Source organism: Balaenoptera borealis (genome assembly GCF_965194805.1).
Source record: "Balaenoptera borealis genome assembly, chromosome: 4".
Taxonomy (NCBI): Eukaryota; Metazoa; Chordata; class Mammalia; order Artiodactyla; family Balaenopteridae; genus Balaenoptera; species Balaenoptera borealis.
The window spans coordinates 94,327,037-94,343,421 of record NC_138861.1 but is presented as its reverse complement, the minus strand read 5'-3'; the positions used below and the strand labels follow the sequence as shown (position 1 = coordinate 94,343,421).

Here is a 16,385-nt window from a genome sequence, read left to right as displayed (position 1 = left end):
GAAACTGAATTGGAGCTCAAATTAATAAGAAATATGACTATAATCATTTATAGGAAAGAAAATTATTTATTTCAGAAAGCCATCTTCAAGTAACAGCAGCACACACATTAAAACAAAAAAAAGGGACCAAATAAATAAGGCAGAGTTAGTGAATCCTCTTTAAGGCGAATGTCACGAGGATTTCTGGGCCACCGACATAAAAAAGCCTATTGTGAAGAAAGCTCAAGACCTATTACAGAGCAGCACATTGTCATTTCTGTGAGTCCAAACAAAGCCCTGAGGAAATTGGTGCATCCAGTACCTTCCTCTGTGAAATATTAAATTCCTTAGTTCTGAAGTGCTATTCTTGAGTTGCAAAGCTATTTCCTAGAAGCATTTCTCAATGTGTCACAGATTGTTTTAAAAAATAAGTTGATGACAACAGGAAAAAAAATAACAGTATCAGTGATAGTTTTAATAAATACAGATTAACAAATTCAGGGCTGAATGAGCAGCAGCTGTTTCACATAAATGAATGACACTCAGCTACATGTAAGAGAGCATATGTGTTTGAGGAAAGAAAAGATAATTCCAGCCTGCAACTTGAGTGGTTATAAAAGTGGTAATATCATAGAATGGTTAAAGTAGAATCTCAGTCTATACAGACCTGGTGTAGACTCCGAGCTCTACCACTGCACAAGCTGTTTAAGCCTGATCGAGTTATTTAATTTTGCAAACCTCGGTGGTCTTATTTATAGACACTTATAACATAGATATGTATCAAATTAAACTATGTAAAACAATCCCTAGGCATCTAGAAAAACACTATCAACAATAATGATGGTGATTATTGTAATGACATTATTTTTCTTTGTAATCTTATTCCTAAGTAAATATAAAGTGAACAAATATCATGATTTCAGGCATCCACTGTGAGACTACTACTTAACTACATTACTGCTAATTTATCCATTTATTTACTCAAAAATACAAACTTGAATATCTTTTATGTGCAGGGCATTAATCTAGGTACTTGGAATACTCGAGTAAATAAAACACATAGATCTCTAGTCTTGTGGACTTAACATTCTATCAGATAATAGTAAACAAATGCCATAAATACTGTAACATATTAGAAGGAGAGAGATGATATGGAAAAACATAGAGATCACGATAAAGAGAACTGGGAATGGAGAACGGTGTAATTTTAATTACAACTCATTGAGAAGGTGAATTCTGAGCGAAGGTTTGAAGGAAGTTTGAGCTACATATCAGGAATAACTGGTACAAAGACCCTAAGACAGCAAAGAGACAAGTGTAGCTGGAGCAGAACCAGCAAAGCAGAGAGAAGTGTGATATGAAAAGAGGAAGGTAAGGATGCCCAGATCAGCTACTACCTTGTCAGACATTGTAAAGGCTTTGGATTTTCCTCTCAGTAAAAGTAGAACAAATTTAGGGTTTTGTTCAGAAGAGTAACATGACTATATTTGTTTTAAAATGATCATCCTAAATGCTTTGTTGAGAACAGAGTAAGGGGTTAGAGGGTAGAGAGGCTAGCTAGGAGGCTACTGAAGTCATCTCTGAGAGAAATGTTAATGACCCCACTGAGGGTGATAACAGGAAAGAGAGAGACAGGGTTAGATTTAAGATACACTTTGGATGTAAATACAACAGGATTGCCTGCCGGATAGTATTTGGGTTGTGAGAGAAATAGAAGAGTCTCCAATAACTCAAAGTTCTTAGAACTGAGCAGTTGTAAATTGGGAGATTGGGATTGACATATATTTACTAACTAATATGTATAAAATAGATAACTAATGAGAACCTGTATAGCACAGAGAATTCCACTTCACTGTACAGTAGAACTGTAACACAGGGAACTTCACTTCACTGTACAGTTCCCTGTATAGCACAGGGAACTCCACTTCAGTGTACAGTAGAAACTAACACAACATTGTTAAATAACTATACTCCAATAAAAAAAAAAAAAAGAGTTGCTCAAAAAGAGACCTGGATGACTGTAGCAAGAGCAGGATAATTTATGTGGGGTTTTTTGGGGGGGTGGGGTGGGGCGGAGGGAGCTGGGAGTAAGGGAGGAGAAAGAAGCCAATCTGAGAGTTCAGAAATACTGTTTTTGAGATATTTATCAGATATACAAGTGAAAATATCAAATAGACAGCTGATAAACAAGTATAGGGTTCAAAAGAGAAGCCTGAATCGGATGTATACATTTGAGAGTCATCAACATAAAACTGGTATTTCAATTCATGAGACCAGAAAAAAATCACCATATGAGTGAATTAGAAAGGAGAAAAAGACCAACGTCTAAGGTGAGTAGTGAGCAAAAGAGATTTTAAAGAGTGACCATTGGGTTAGGAGATAAAACAAGAGCATGTAATTAATTATGATAAATGCTCTTAAGAGATAAAAGATATTGAAGATAGAGAAATGACCACTGGAAATAACAGCATAACGGTCATCGGTGACCTTGAGAGGGCAGTTTCATTATAGCAGGAGGGGGCAAACACCTGATTGAAGTGGTTTTAGAGAGGATGGGAACAGTGAGTATAAACCAATACATGTTTTGGAAGCTCACCTTTCAGGTTTTAGCAAGAAAGGAGACTGGAAATTATGAAAGAGAAAAGAGCTGGGGTGGGAAGCTGGAAAGAGGATAAGAGGGTAAGGAGGGAGTGCTCAAAGAGAAAGGGGATTCTTCCTTGTGCATAGGTAATATCATAAATGGGGGAGTTAGACAAGAAATGAAGCAAACAGCATTGCAGAGTAAAAGAACCATATTGGTCCAGACCCACTGTCCTCCAAGACAAACATTCATTCCATTTTCAGAGGGAAGAATATGTTTTCAGACAGACAGAGTAAGCTGTAGTATATGTGGTTGCTGTGAGTTGAATTGCATCTTCCAAAAAAATATGTTCAAGTCCTAACCCCTGCTGGTGCCTGTGAATGTGAACTTATTTGGAAATAGGGTCATTGCAAATGTAATCAAGTTAAGATAAAGTCATATTGGATTAGGGTGACTCTAAATCCAAAAATTGGTATCTTTACAAAAAAGCTGTGTAAAGACACATATTCAGGCAGAGAAGAGAAGGCTATGTGATGACAGGCAGAAATTAGAGTTATACAGTTGCAAGCCAGAGAATGCCAAGGATTGCTAGCAACTACCAACAGCTGGGACAGTGCAAGGAAAATGCTCCCTTAGAAAGTGGACTTGCTGACACTCTGATTTTGGACCTCTGGCTTTCAAATTGAGAGAGAATAGACTTGTTTTTTAAGCTACCCAGTTTGTGGTACATTGTTACGACAGCCCAGGAAACTAATATAGTGGTATTATTCCAAGAATGTTGTAAATTTTTTTTGTTTTGTTTTGATACCTCTCCTTCACAGGATTTCTAACACTGAATAATCCTAGAAGATATGTTCAGTCAACAAGAGTACCGATGGATAATTAGAATTTTCAAATAAACTCAAGATTATTGGTTACATATACCTTAGTAGAGTTGCATTTCAGGTTATTTCTCCTTAGTAGGATCTGATGGAAGGAACACCAAAAGTAACCTAAAATGGTAATGAAAGCAGCTCTGAAGTCACTAAAGATAAACCAGTATAATTCATAATAACCCCACTCAATGCCAGTTTCAAAACTTAGACTGACCCTTCAACTACCTTAATTGCTCTATCATGAGTTAGATGTGTACTTTGTGCCAGCTCTGAACTGATATCCTCATGCCTTCAACTAGTCCTAGGCAAGACTAGGACCAAAGTTTGTGGTTGGTTGTACCAACTGCGTCCTGTAATACTCCCTCCAACCTCACAGGGGAGCTAGGGAATAGGGACTGAAATTTATCTCATGCTTTGCTCACCAGTCTATACCCCTAGGCATAGATTATGTCATCTAAGTTCCATCTGTGCTAGCAGGAATTGCTGGGTTTAATTCTGTAGTAATGTATCATGCCTACATGTATTTAACAAGTATTTATTGTACTTATAGTATGTTAGAGAGTATTTTAGTGCTGGGACCACAACCAGGAAGAAGACAGAGTGCTTGCCCTCTAACAGTTTATACTGAAAATTTTTTTTAAATAGCAATTTCCAGGTGGTATGATAATTACTAATACAGAGATAAGAACAAGGTTCTGGAACACTTCTTAGGCGGTACCAAGAGAGGCAGTCTAAGTTCCTAGAGGCGTTACTCTTTAAATCAAAGCTCAAAACTGAATAAGTGTTAGCCATATAAAGAAATGGAATAATAGAAATTACACTTAGAGCAAAAATCATATGCAAAGTCCAAGAAGCCAGAAAGGGTATGCTCGTTCATGAGACTGCAAAATATTCGGTTTAGCTGGACCTTAGAGTAGGTGGAGAGGGCAGGAGATAAAACTTGTATAAGCAAGGGCCAAATCATGGAAGATCTTGAATGCATGTTAGAGAAAACAAATAAAGCCAACCACATGTTTAGAAGCAAGAAAAATAGTCAGATTAAATATTAGAATGAGTACTTAATATGTACTGGGATAAATAAGTTGGAAGGCAAGGCTAGAATCTATTGAAGAAGAGAATGTAAAATCCAGGATTGAGTATGCGGCCTGAACCATGATTTTAGAAGAAAAGAAGTGGACATATGTGAGAAATAATAATGAATGCATGTGGCTGATTGAATCTGAATAAAGAAATCAAGGAAGACTCTCAGGATTTGGGAAGACAAGTTAGAGAATAAGGGAAGGAAATGAATTAAAGGATAGGGAGAAGATAGGTTTGGTTTTGGATAAGTTGGGTCTGAGGTCATCATGAGCTATTTTTGGTGGAGATGTTCAATAATACATTGTATATAAAAGTTCATAAGTGAGATTAAGCATGAAAATTTGTGTCATTGTCTGCATATACATGTTAGCTGAAGAAAAGTAGAATAGGGCTCATAACAGCATCTCGAAGAACAACTAAATTTTATGGCACAGACGGAAAAGAGGAGACTAAGAAAGGAATTTAGGAATAGGCCAAACATGTGTGTTGGTGTGTGGAAACTAATAAAAGTGTTCCAGGTAGAATGAGGTCACCAGTTTCAAATGATGCAGAGGATTATGGTAGATGAAGACTGAAAATTATCATGATTTGGTCACGAAAAGAGAATTGTTTAGTGCAATCCCTTTTCTAAAAAGTGACTGAATCTCTGAGCTGGTCCACATTTTAATTTTAAAATGTTTTAATTAAGGATATAAGGTCACTTATAGTATTAGTAAGTACTAATAAACATTAGTTGATTGATCAATTAATCTTTCATTATCATAATCATTTAGGATTATGTACATAAATTTTGTACATTGGCTATAAACCCAGAAACCTTGTGAACAAATTAAAAGAGGCATTTTTATAATTCTGGTAATTGTCTCTTAATTAAAGTTATTTTCTAAATATGACTGAATACCAACACTTAGATTATATCCAGGTACCTGAAATCCAAATAATCCATGTTAAGTTATTTTGTAGATATACCAGAAAACTGAATCAGGTTTAGCATTCTGAATAAATAATAATTCTATACCCTGGAGAACTATTTGGCAACATACAGAGTTGAGATTTGTCCTAGGAAAAACTGCTTCCCATTCAGGTTTGCATTACCTCTGCAATAAGTCCTCCATGGATGATTGCCCATGGAAAAATCATGAAATGAACGAACATGTGGATGAATGAAAAAAAGTACAAGTGTGTAATGGAAAACAGATTGTGAAAGGCTAATGGGATTAACCCAGATTGTCCCAAAGAGAAATTTTAAACCATGATTCATGAATAAATAAACTTTCATGAAACACAGAAAAATGACAGTATGCTGTTACCCTCTGTAGGTAATGTTTGTCATGTTTGCTCTTCCTTTGCTTTCAGCACCCTCCCTTGACAACATTTTCACTAATAAGTATCTCTCACTGTCATAGTTCTGAGATTTGCTCTCTAACTGTACACATAAATCAGTACCATTTTCTTCCCTCTCTCACCAATCCAAGGGAATCTGTCACTGTTCTTGTCTAGCAGACCAACTACTCAGATGAATTACTCTCAACTGTGGTGTATTGAAGATATCCCAACCCCCGCTTCAGACTATACATGTACTTAATAGGCATTTTTTTTTTAAATATTTATTTATTTTTATTTTTGGCTGTGTTGGGTCCTCGTTTGTGCGCGAGGGCTTTCTGTAGTTGCGGCGAGCGGGGGCCACCCTTCATCGCGGTGCGCGGGCCTCTCACCATCGCGGCCTCTCCCGTTGCTGAGCACAAGCTCCAGATGCGCAGGCTCAGTAATTGTGGCTCACGGGCCCAGCTGCTCCGCGGCATGTGGGATCCTCCCAGACCAGGGCTCGAACCCGTGTCCCCTGCATTGGCAGGCAGATTCTCAACCACTGCGCCACCAGGGAAGCCCCAATAGGCATTTAATAAAGCATTTGTAAACAGTTTCAATTTCTCCCCACACTTAAAGCATGGAGATTTACTGTATTGTTAAACTAGTGCCTGGCAGAAACAGACATACCAATGTTTTAAATACTAATTATAAGCCAGTTACTTATAATTTAATTTCACCACAGTGTTCCATTGATTCAAAACAAGGTTGAAGAAGAAAACAGTTGTCAGTCAGCTTTTACAAACACTATGTTCCCAATGTAATCATACTGCTACTTGAGACAACTGTTGGTATGGCTGTAAAAGGTTGAGATACATACACACAGACACATGTGCACATACACGTTGTCCTCAAAAAATAAAAAAACACTGCAAAACATCATGAACTCATTGATGATATAGGTCCTACTTCATTTGAAACTAAAAGTCACCAGATAATTATGGAACATATACAGAATATTGATTCAGTAATAAATATTCTGATAATTCCATTCAAATTTATACTTTGATTCAGAGCTTTTTTAAAAAAAGTGGAGGAGATAGGTTAAGGAAAAATAGTCTCTTTCTCTCTCAATCTTTTTTTGGTGAAGATCTTATCAAAGGACATAAAAATCCTCAGGGATGATACTCTTCTTTCCTCCTAAATAGCCTTTCACAGTATTGTTTTATGTTAACTTTTCCAGGGATTTTAACTTTCAAACATAACATTCTGAAGATCTCCTCCTGACAGCAGAGCTTGAAAAGTAGTCTTTGACATTTAATGATTTTTTACATAACTGCATTTTTTTCTTTTTGAATTATCCAGCACAGAATTTTAACATATATATATATATATATATAGCATTTAAATTGATTTTGACTCTGAAAATACATATAATTTATAAATATCCTTGAAACAAATATAATTTTGGTATACTATATTCTAAATTTGACTTTATAACTCCTTTGTGAGCTTTTAAGTTTCCCTATTAATTCTGGTGTTTTGCTTTTAATTGACACCACCCATTACATGTTATAAGTAGAGGTATCCTACAGTAATGGTGATCCTAATGTAATGGATTTTTCTACATGAGTAAGATACTTCCATTAGACCTTCAAAAGGACACCAGAATAAGTATTTGAGATTCCAAAGCTTTCCAATAAAGGATATTTTAAGCCTTGCAAGTTTTCTAGCCCCCAAATCAAACTAGATAAGTAACAGACTACTCTATCCCTGCCTAAGGTGAGCCCTAGCTTCTAGACTGATCAGCAATGCAACAGAATATATGAAATATTGAATTTTCACCTAGTACCCTTAGTGCACCTAATTCAATCAGAATCTGTATCAATCTCTAGCACATAGTGTTTTGAGGTATATATATGTAATTTGACCTGAAATGTCCAGGTAATATTTGAACATTTACAGCAGTATCACCCCTTCCAATCCATAAAGACCTAATCTTAGAAAGTCATCAAAGTTAAAAAAAAAAAAAGGAACAAAATCTCTTTTGAAGTTTTATCTAATCTTCACTTAATATTTATAAAACACATACAAAGTCATATATTTTAAATATTTTAAGTGGCTAAAACAAATAAAATTTAAAAAACCAAGAATAAGACCCCCACCTAATCCCTATAACTACTTTCAAAAACTTGAAATCATTTTTAAGTATATAAATTTTTTAAAAATCAATTAAATATTTAATTGAAATACTTTAATGAAAAATCTTAACAGCTGCCCCTTGACTATAGAATAAAATCCAAAGCCAGTTAAACATCATACAGGGCCCTGTGCAAATTGATTCTTAATAAACTTCTAAATTTCATTCTTCTTCCCATTTACCTCTTTGCTCTCATTTGCCTTTGGGTCTTTCCACATTTTTTCCCCTGAATCTGGAACACTATTCCCCCATACCTCATTCTTTAGATCTCCTCTGAGGCATTCCTTAGGCTCCGGGAAGCATTCTATCCCCAAATCCTTCTGTCCTCTGATCTCCACCCACATAATATTAGTGTTTGTATTAGGGTCCTCTCTTATGTGATGTCACAGCACATGAGACTTCCTCCATCATAGCCCCAATCACATTACAGTCTAGTTTCCTATTTGAACTATTATCTTGGGGGCAGGCACCATGTCTGTCATATTCAACATTTTCATATCAAGTACTTAGCCCAATGACGAGTATATAAAAGGTACTCAGTATTATATATTCACAAATGGATGCATTTTTGAAGAATTAGTGTAAGAATTAATGAAAATACACAATATCAAAATAAAAAAGAACACATTTATTTAAATAGGAGTGTTGGGTTTCCCTGGTGGCACAGCGGTTAAGAATCCACCTGCCAATGCAGGGGACACGGGTTCGAGCCCTGGACCGGGAGGATCCCACATGCCATGGAACATCTAAGCCCATGTGCCACAACTATTGAGCCCGTGAGCCTAGAGCTGGTGCTCTGCAACAAGAGAAGCCACCGCAATGAGAAGCCCATGCACAGAAAGGAAGAGTAGCCCCCTCTCGTCGCAACATAGTAGCCCGCGCATAGCAACAAGGACCCAACACAGCCAAAAATAAATAAATAAACTTCTTAAATAAATAAATAAATAAATAGGAGTGTTAAAACAAAAAGGTTTTGCTGGAAAAAAAAAGAGGAAAACCCAACCAAAAAATATATTTGACCTGAAAGTTCAAATTGAAATTATTTTCCCGTTTCTAAGAAAATATTATAACAAAATAAATTTCTTCTTGAAATAAATTACTTTAAAAGTACATTCATTTGGCCATCCTAAAATTATAACTTTTCCATTTGTTCTGCAGTTAATTCCTTCTTATGCCGGGTAATGTGTGTTTTGGTCACTCTGCACATCACTGTTACAATTTATTCTACATTTATAAAATAACCCTTCCATCTTTAACCAAGCTGTTCAAGTCTTCTTTAAGTTAAAAGGAAAAAACTAAATTTACATTTTTTAAAAGAGGTTCAAGACTTGACCCTTCAGAATGTTATGAGTTCTTTTCCATTTCTCAGTACCTTTAAAATTTCTTTTGATTTAAAAACAACAATTTTTCTACCAATTTTACAATTTTAACAGAAACTTTACCTGTTAACATAAGAATTCTTCTGAAAACTTTTAAAAATAGAATTTTTCTGAAAACTTTTAAAAATAGAACTTAAACACAATGGATATATTTCTACCCATAATATTTATTTATATGGCTATGTATTTATTATTTATCATTATAAGATTACATGAAACTTTACAATATAATAATGAAATTAATCATCATTGTAATATTCAGTTATTTATTGCTAAGTGTTTTATATGTGAGGCTTATTTTAATCACCACCAGCAATGGATATTATAGGTATCCTAAACATGTACTTAGGGCACCAGCAATGCCTGAATAACCCCCTCCCAAAAGAGGATCAGGAAATTATTTAATAATTGATATTTTTTAAATGGCATAAAATTTTCTCATAGGGAAAATAAAAAAATTTGTTGGACTTTCTTCCAATTAATTTATGGTTTAGAAATACTTTCATTTTTGAATTGCATATGAGGAAATTTAATAAACAAGTCACTGCTTGAGGCTTCTAAGCTTCTTAATTTACCCCTATTTGTTACAACAGTCCTATGAGATAATTAATTTAATAATCTCTAATGTACTGATAAAGAAATGGAGGTTTCTACTACCAAAAGCCATCTATAGATTCAAGGCAATCTCTATCAAGATTCCAATGCCATTTTTTACATCAGTAGAAAAAACACTCCTAAAATTTATATGTAACCATAAAAGACCCTGAATAGTCAAAAATATCCTGAGAAAGAAGAAAAAAGCAGGAGGCATCATACTTCCTGATTTCAAACTATACTATGAAGCTATGGTCATCAAAAGAGTATGGTACTGACATAAAAATGGACAAACAGACCAATGGAGCAGAATCAAGAGCCCAGAAATAAACCCAAAAACATATGATCAACTAATATTTGATGAGGGAGCCAAGAATACTAAATGAAGAAAAGACAGACTTTTCAATAAGTGGTCTGGTATACTTGAATGTTCACATGTAAAAGAATGGACCTATATCTTAAATTAGTCACAAAAATTAACTGAAAATGGATTAAAGACTTAAATGTAAGACCTGAAACCATAAAACTCCTAGAAGAAAAGATAGGAATAAAGGTCCTTGACATGGGTCTTGGTAAGGACTTTTTTTTGTATATAACACCTAAAGAACAAGCAACAAAATAACTGAAACTACATCAAACTAAAAAGCTTCTGCACAGAAAAAGAAACCAGCAACAAAGTAAAAAGACAACCTACAGAATAGGAAACATATTTGCAAACCATACATCTGATAAGGGGTTAACACCCAAAATATATAAACAATTCAAACAATAGCAGAAAAAAAAAAAAAAGGCCAAATAACCCAACTAAAAAATGGGCAAAGGACCTGAATAGATGTTTCTCCAAAGAAGATATATGAAAAGTCAACATGTACATGGAAAGATGCTCATGATCACAGTCATTAGGAAAATTAAAATTAAAATTACAATGAGATATCACCTCATGCCTCTTAGAATGACCACCATCAAAAAGACAAGAAATAATAAATAATGGCATGGATGTGGAGAAAAGGGAACACTTGTGCACTGTTGGTGGAATGGTAAATTGGTACAGCCACTATGGAAAACAGTAAGGAGGATCCTCAAAAAATTAAAAATAGAACTACCATATGATCCAGCAATTCTACATTGGGTATTTATCCAAAGGAAATAAAAATACTAACTTGAAAAGATATCTGCAACCCCATGTTCATAGCATCATTATTCACTATTCATTAATAGCTAAGATACAGAAACAAGTGTCCATTGATGGATGATGGATAAGCAAGTTGTGAGATATACATATATATATATATATACACACACACACACACACACACATACAATGGGAGATATTATCCAGCCATAAAAAAACAAGGAAAGCCTACCATTTGTGACAACATGAATAAACCTTGAAAACATTATGCTAAGTGAATAAGTCAGACTTATGTGGAATCTAAAAATGAAACAAAAACAAACTTATAGAAAAAGAGATCAGACTGTGGTTACCAGAGGTTAAGAATGGGGGTAGGGGAAACTGGAGGAAGGTGGTCAAAGGTACAAACTTCCAATTATAAGATAAATAAGTACTAGGGATGTAACATAAAACATAATGACGATAACTGGCACTGATGTATGATGTATAGGAAAGTTGTTGAGAGTAAATCCTAAGAGTTCTCATCACAAGAGCACATTTTTTTTTTCTTTTTTTCTTTCTTTTCTTTTTGTTTTATCTATAAGAGAAGATGGAGGTTAGCTGTACCTATTTTGGTGATCATTTCATAATATATGTAAATTAAACCGTCATGCTGTATGCCTTAAACTTATACAACGATATATGTTAATAATTAAACTTTTACAGTGATATAAGTTAACTACTTCTCAATAAAACTGGGAAATATAAAGTATATCAGCTAAAATTAAAAAAAAAAAGAAATAGAAGTTTAAAGATATTTTGTAATTAATTCCAGATCATATGACATGTTAGACTAAGGATCAGGACTGGAATTCAGGTAGTTCAACTCCACTTTTGACCTTTTAAAACAATGATAACCTCTCTCCTTAAAGCAGAGATTTTCATCTATCCCTGTGCTTATTTTCTTAAAAAGGTAGAAAATGATCCAGTAGTGAAGAAATTGCACTTGATAGACTCTAAATGTGGCCAACTCATTAAAATTCAGGGACAGAATAGAGCCACTTCACCTATGCATGAAGAAACCTGCAAAGGTATCTTTGGTTCATTTTACCTTCCTTATGGCAGAGCCAAATTAAAATTGAGTTTTTCTGATACCTTCTCAACTGTTCAACACAGTGCTGAGAGTCTGAACATGCAAATGGACAATGGCTAGACCATATATAAAAATAGTGTGTTGACCCACAAGCTACAGCAACCTGCCCAAGAAACCAACCCTTTATCTATAATAAGCAACCCAGGAAGGCAGATTGCTATCTCTAGTGACAAACCAGGAAGCTAAACAATAACTTCTGTAACAATCATCCACAAATGGCCAAGACTTGATTAATAACTGAAAGGTTCCTAAATTTTTGTCCCTGCTTCCAACTTGAGACCAATCACAAAGAAACAAATATGTACCCCCTAAACAATTACATAGCATGCCCCACTTCTAGCTGTCCACCTACAGCTTCCTATGTCAACAGGCTTCAGTCAGGGCATACCTGAGGTCTTCCTCTTTTTCCACTATAAAGCTTTCCCACTCCTCTGCCTTCCTTTGAATCTGCCAAAACCCAAGTGAAGGTGGCTGACTCCCTTACTACAGTAAGCTCAGAATAAATAGCCTTTGTTTTTCTCATTTGGTTGATCGTCTTATCTTTCTACAGTGCTCAATGGTGTGGGGATACAAAACAAGTCAAAGATATGTCCCTGGCTTTGAAATGCTTATAATCTACTTGGGAAGAGAAAATGTGCATATGAAAATAATTTCGAAAAAATAAGAATCTACATTTAGGTAAAAAGATAGACTACCATTTTAAAAGAATTTAGGGGGTGTTATGATGTTTTAATCAAGTTTGAGCATTACATAGGCCTGAAATTAAATCCCAGCTATGTGCCGTATGACCTCTATAACTTGTAGGTGTTTGCTCAGATCCTAAGTTTCAGTTTTCTCCTTTCTCAAATGAAAATATATTTATATCAAAGATAATACTTATAATTATCTATTATAATCATTTAATACATTAATGTCTTCTTTGTTTCTTTTTTGTTATTGTATATACAGTTTAAAGAGGAAATATGGAAATTATCTCATGGATAAAGTGCAGTATGAATGGGATCACTTTATGGACTAGTGAAGAGGAAAATGGGTATTCCAGGTGGAGAACAATATAAAAGAACTACTCGTGAACATGTTTTGTTTTGTTGTTAAAATAAGGAAACCAACTCCTTGGGTGTACAAAACAATGATGCACAAATAAATTTAAATAGTTTAGATATACTATATTAAATATTGATATACTTAGGTTCTTGGACACAGAAGAACCTAAAAGACAACTTAGGTTGTTGACCCAAGAGATAACAAAGAATAATTATTGCTCTTAAGCACAAAACTGACCAAAGACAATTTTAGAAAAATAAAATTATTAGTGAACGTATTGGAGAAGGGTATTATTAGATTCAAGGAGACCACTTAAGAAGCTATTAAAGCAATACCAAAGCATTAAATGTGACCCAAATCAAGTATTTTGTTAGCAGTGCTTCTCAGATAGCTCCAAGTTTTCAATCCTGGTAATCTTAGATCAAAATGGGGGGAAGATAATCACACAGACATCTAATATGTTGTGACAGCAGTTCATACAGGTAGTCTGAATTAACTTCGTGCTCATTTATTCCCATAGGTTGGTTGGTTCTTCATATTTTCCCCTATACAGATCTGTAGCTCTTTTCTTGCCAAAATTCCAGATATTTTAAAAGTATTTAAGTGCTATGTAGAATCTTGCAATATCATTCAAGTCAATGATGGTGTAATATTAGTCCTACTCACCAAATTTGTACCAATTCAGACTCCTTCCAGGCACATAGTAGGCATATAGTAGGATCACACTTTCACTTCTCCCTAAAGTTGGTTATGGCCAACTTTACTAGTTGGCTAGTAAAATGTGTGTCACGACAGGGTGGAGTGCTTTAAAAGATAAAATTCAGTGCCACATAATTTTCACTCTGCCATAGATTGCAAGCTTCAATAGGTTATGTTCCGAAAAAGGAGTACAGTGTATTTAAGAAATTAAATAAATAATTAATTATCTTCCAAAATAGAAAGCCAAAGCCCAGATGGGTTCACTGGTGAATTCTACCAAACTCTTAAGAAATAAAATCAATGCTGTGTATAAATAAATTCCTCTCCCCCTTCCTACAGTACAACTTGCATAGCCATTTGTGATAACCCTCTTATCCTTTTAATTCTGAAAATATAGAGCATAGTCCTACACAAATATTAGATGTTTAACAAACCTTTTTTTTTTTTTTTCTCTCTTTCCCTAAGTGGCTAAGATGTCCCATCAGCAGTTAAGAACTTGGAACTTGAGCTTGACAGGTGATTGATACTAAGAATTTCTATACTTATGTCATAAGTGTTAGCTCTTAATTCACTATGCATTGAATTTTCTAGTACTGTGCGATCCATATCCCATAATCACTGACTACTTATCAAATGAATCAATAAAAGTAATTTTTAATTTTTTCATTAGGTAAAGGCTTGTTTCATTTTGAATCATTACCCTTAGGAACCAGAACCCATAGCTTTATTTTTATTATTTATCTTTAATGACGTCTTGCATTTGATTGAACTCATCAAGCACTTATTGAAAACCACATATGTGTGCTCATAGTATTAAGTGTGGGGAGAGACCACAAAGAGCAAGATGTAAGGCAGTTACAGGTACTCCATACAAGGGGATGGAAGGATATGAGATAAGGGTAAAAGAAGACTATATTGGGCTTCCCTGGTGGCGCAGTGGTTGAGAATCTGCCTGCCAATGCAGGGGAAACGGGTTCGAGCCCTGGTCTGGGAAGATCCCACATGCTGCGGAGCAACTAGGCCCATGAGCCAGAATTGCTGAGCCTGCGCGTCTGGAGCCTGTGCTCCGCAACAAGAGAGGCCGCGATAGTGAGAGGCCCGCGCACCACGATGAAGAGTGGCCCCCGCTCGCCACAACTAGAGAAAGCCCTCGCACAGAAACAAAGACCCAACACAGCCATAAATAAATAAATAAATAAATAAAATTTTTAAAAAAGAATATATTAAAACAACAATGCTTGGAATTATATAAAGAAGGTATTTTGAGAGTGAAAAGGAAAATTTTCACAAGGGGAATTGGGAATAGAGTTTAACTAAAAGGAAATGTTCGATTTTTCAATAGACATCTTACAGAAACCTCTAAAAAAAGAATAAAGACTTTACTGTAATTTTAAATACTAGAGCTCAGTTATAACCCAAAATGTACATGGCATCATCAAGGAAAGATGAGCAGTGTACAGTCCCTTTACAGAATTCTGATTTCAAGCAAGCTGATCATCTCCATATGCCTGCAATTATCCATAATAATTTCACATTTCATTTGATTAATTCTTCTGCTTCCCTACATACAAACACAAAATGGTATGGACTTCCCTTACCTTGCACATTGTTCTAGTTATTGTTTCATTTTATTTAGTAATGTAATGAAAATGGAGCATTCAATCACGGGATTATCACTCATACTTTGAAGAGATTATTAATTATGTAGTATCAAGACTGCCACTTCAGGGCCATGCAGAAGGTTGCCTAATTACCCAGTGATTTCAGGACAATTTACACTGTCAATCTGAGTAAAAAAGTAAATAAATAAAATAAGGCTGTGTTTTCTCTTCTTCCCCCCTTTTTGCTCTATCTTCCTCGTTGATATACTTGGCTTACAGATACAAATAAATTCATTTGGTAATTCTATAAATTTGGCACCCCAGGCCTGGATTTTTTATTACATTTAAAAAATTTATATTTTACACACTATCCCACCTCACTCCTTCCTTAAAAGGTAATCATATTTACTGGTCTCATTCCTGGAAAGACTAACCTGGAATCATGTTTAAGGCTTTATTTTTGAATTTTCCAAAACTCTCCAAACTCACAATTTGTTAATTAAAATCTATTATTTGCTAAAGCTAATGTTAAAAAGAAAAACAAGGGCATTAATACATTATGGAAAAACATTAGGATGTAAAATGTACTGGAAATTTTGCTGATATGGGACATCAAGGACCATTTTCAAAGATTAGCACCATGTTTCCAATTCTAATTCCTATAAATTACTATTCAGTAAACAACCAGAGCTAAAATTCTCCCACCTATGAAATAATTCTCATTCTTTATGGAATTAAGATTCTGCCAAAAGCAACTGAGGTAACCACCAGTGTAACAAGTGTG

The 16,385-nt window shown here is 34.9% G+C and overlaps 2 long non-coding RNA genes across 2 annotated transcripts in view; both read left to right on the top strand.

The window, feature by feature from the left end:
* LOC309627407 overlaps positions 1-16,385 on the top strand; it is a 1,022,019-nt gene that overhangs the window by 840,288 nt on the left and 165,346 nt on the right. The window lies entirely within an intron of this gene.
* On the top strand, positions 2,844-15,229 carry LOC309627405. The gene is made up of 2 exons (XR_014243728.1): positions 2,844-6,103; positions 6,409-15,229. It is a non-coding gene; the product is annotated as an uncharacterized lncRNA (long non-coding RNA).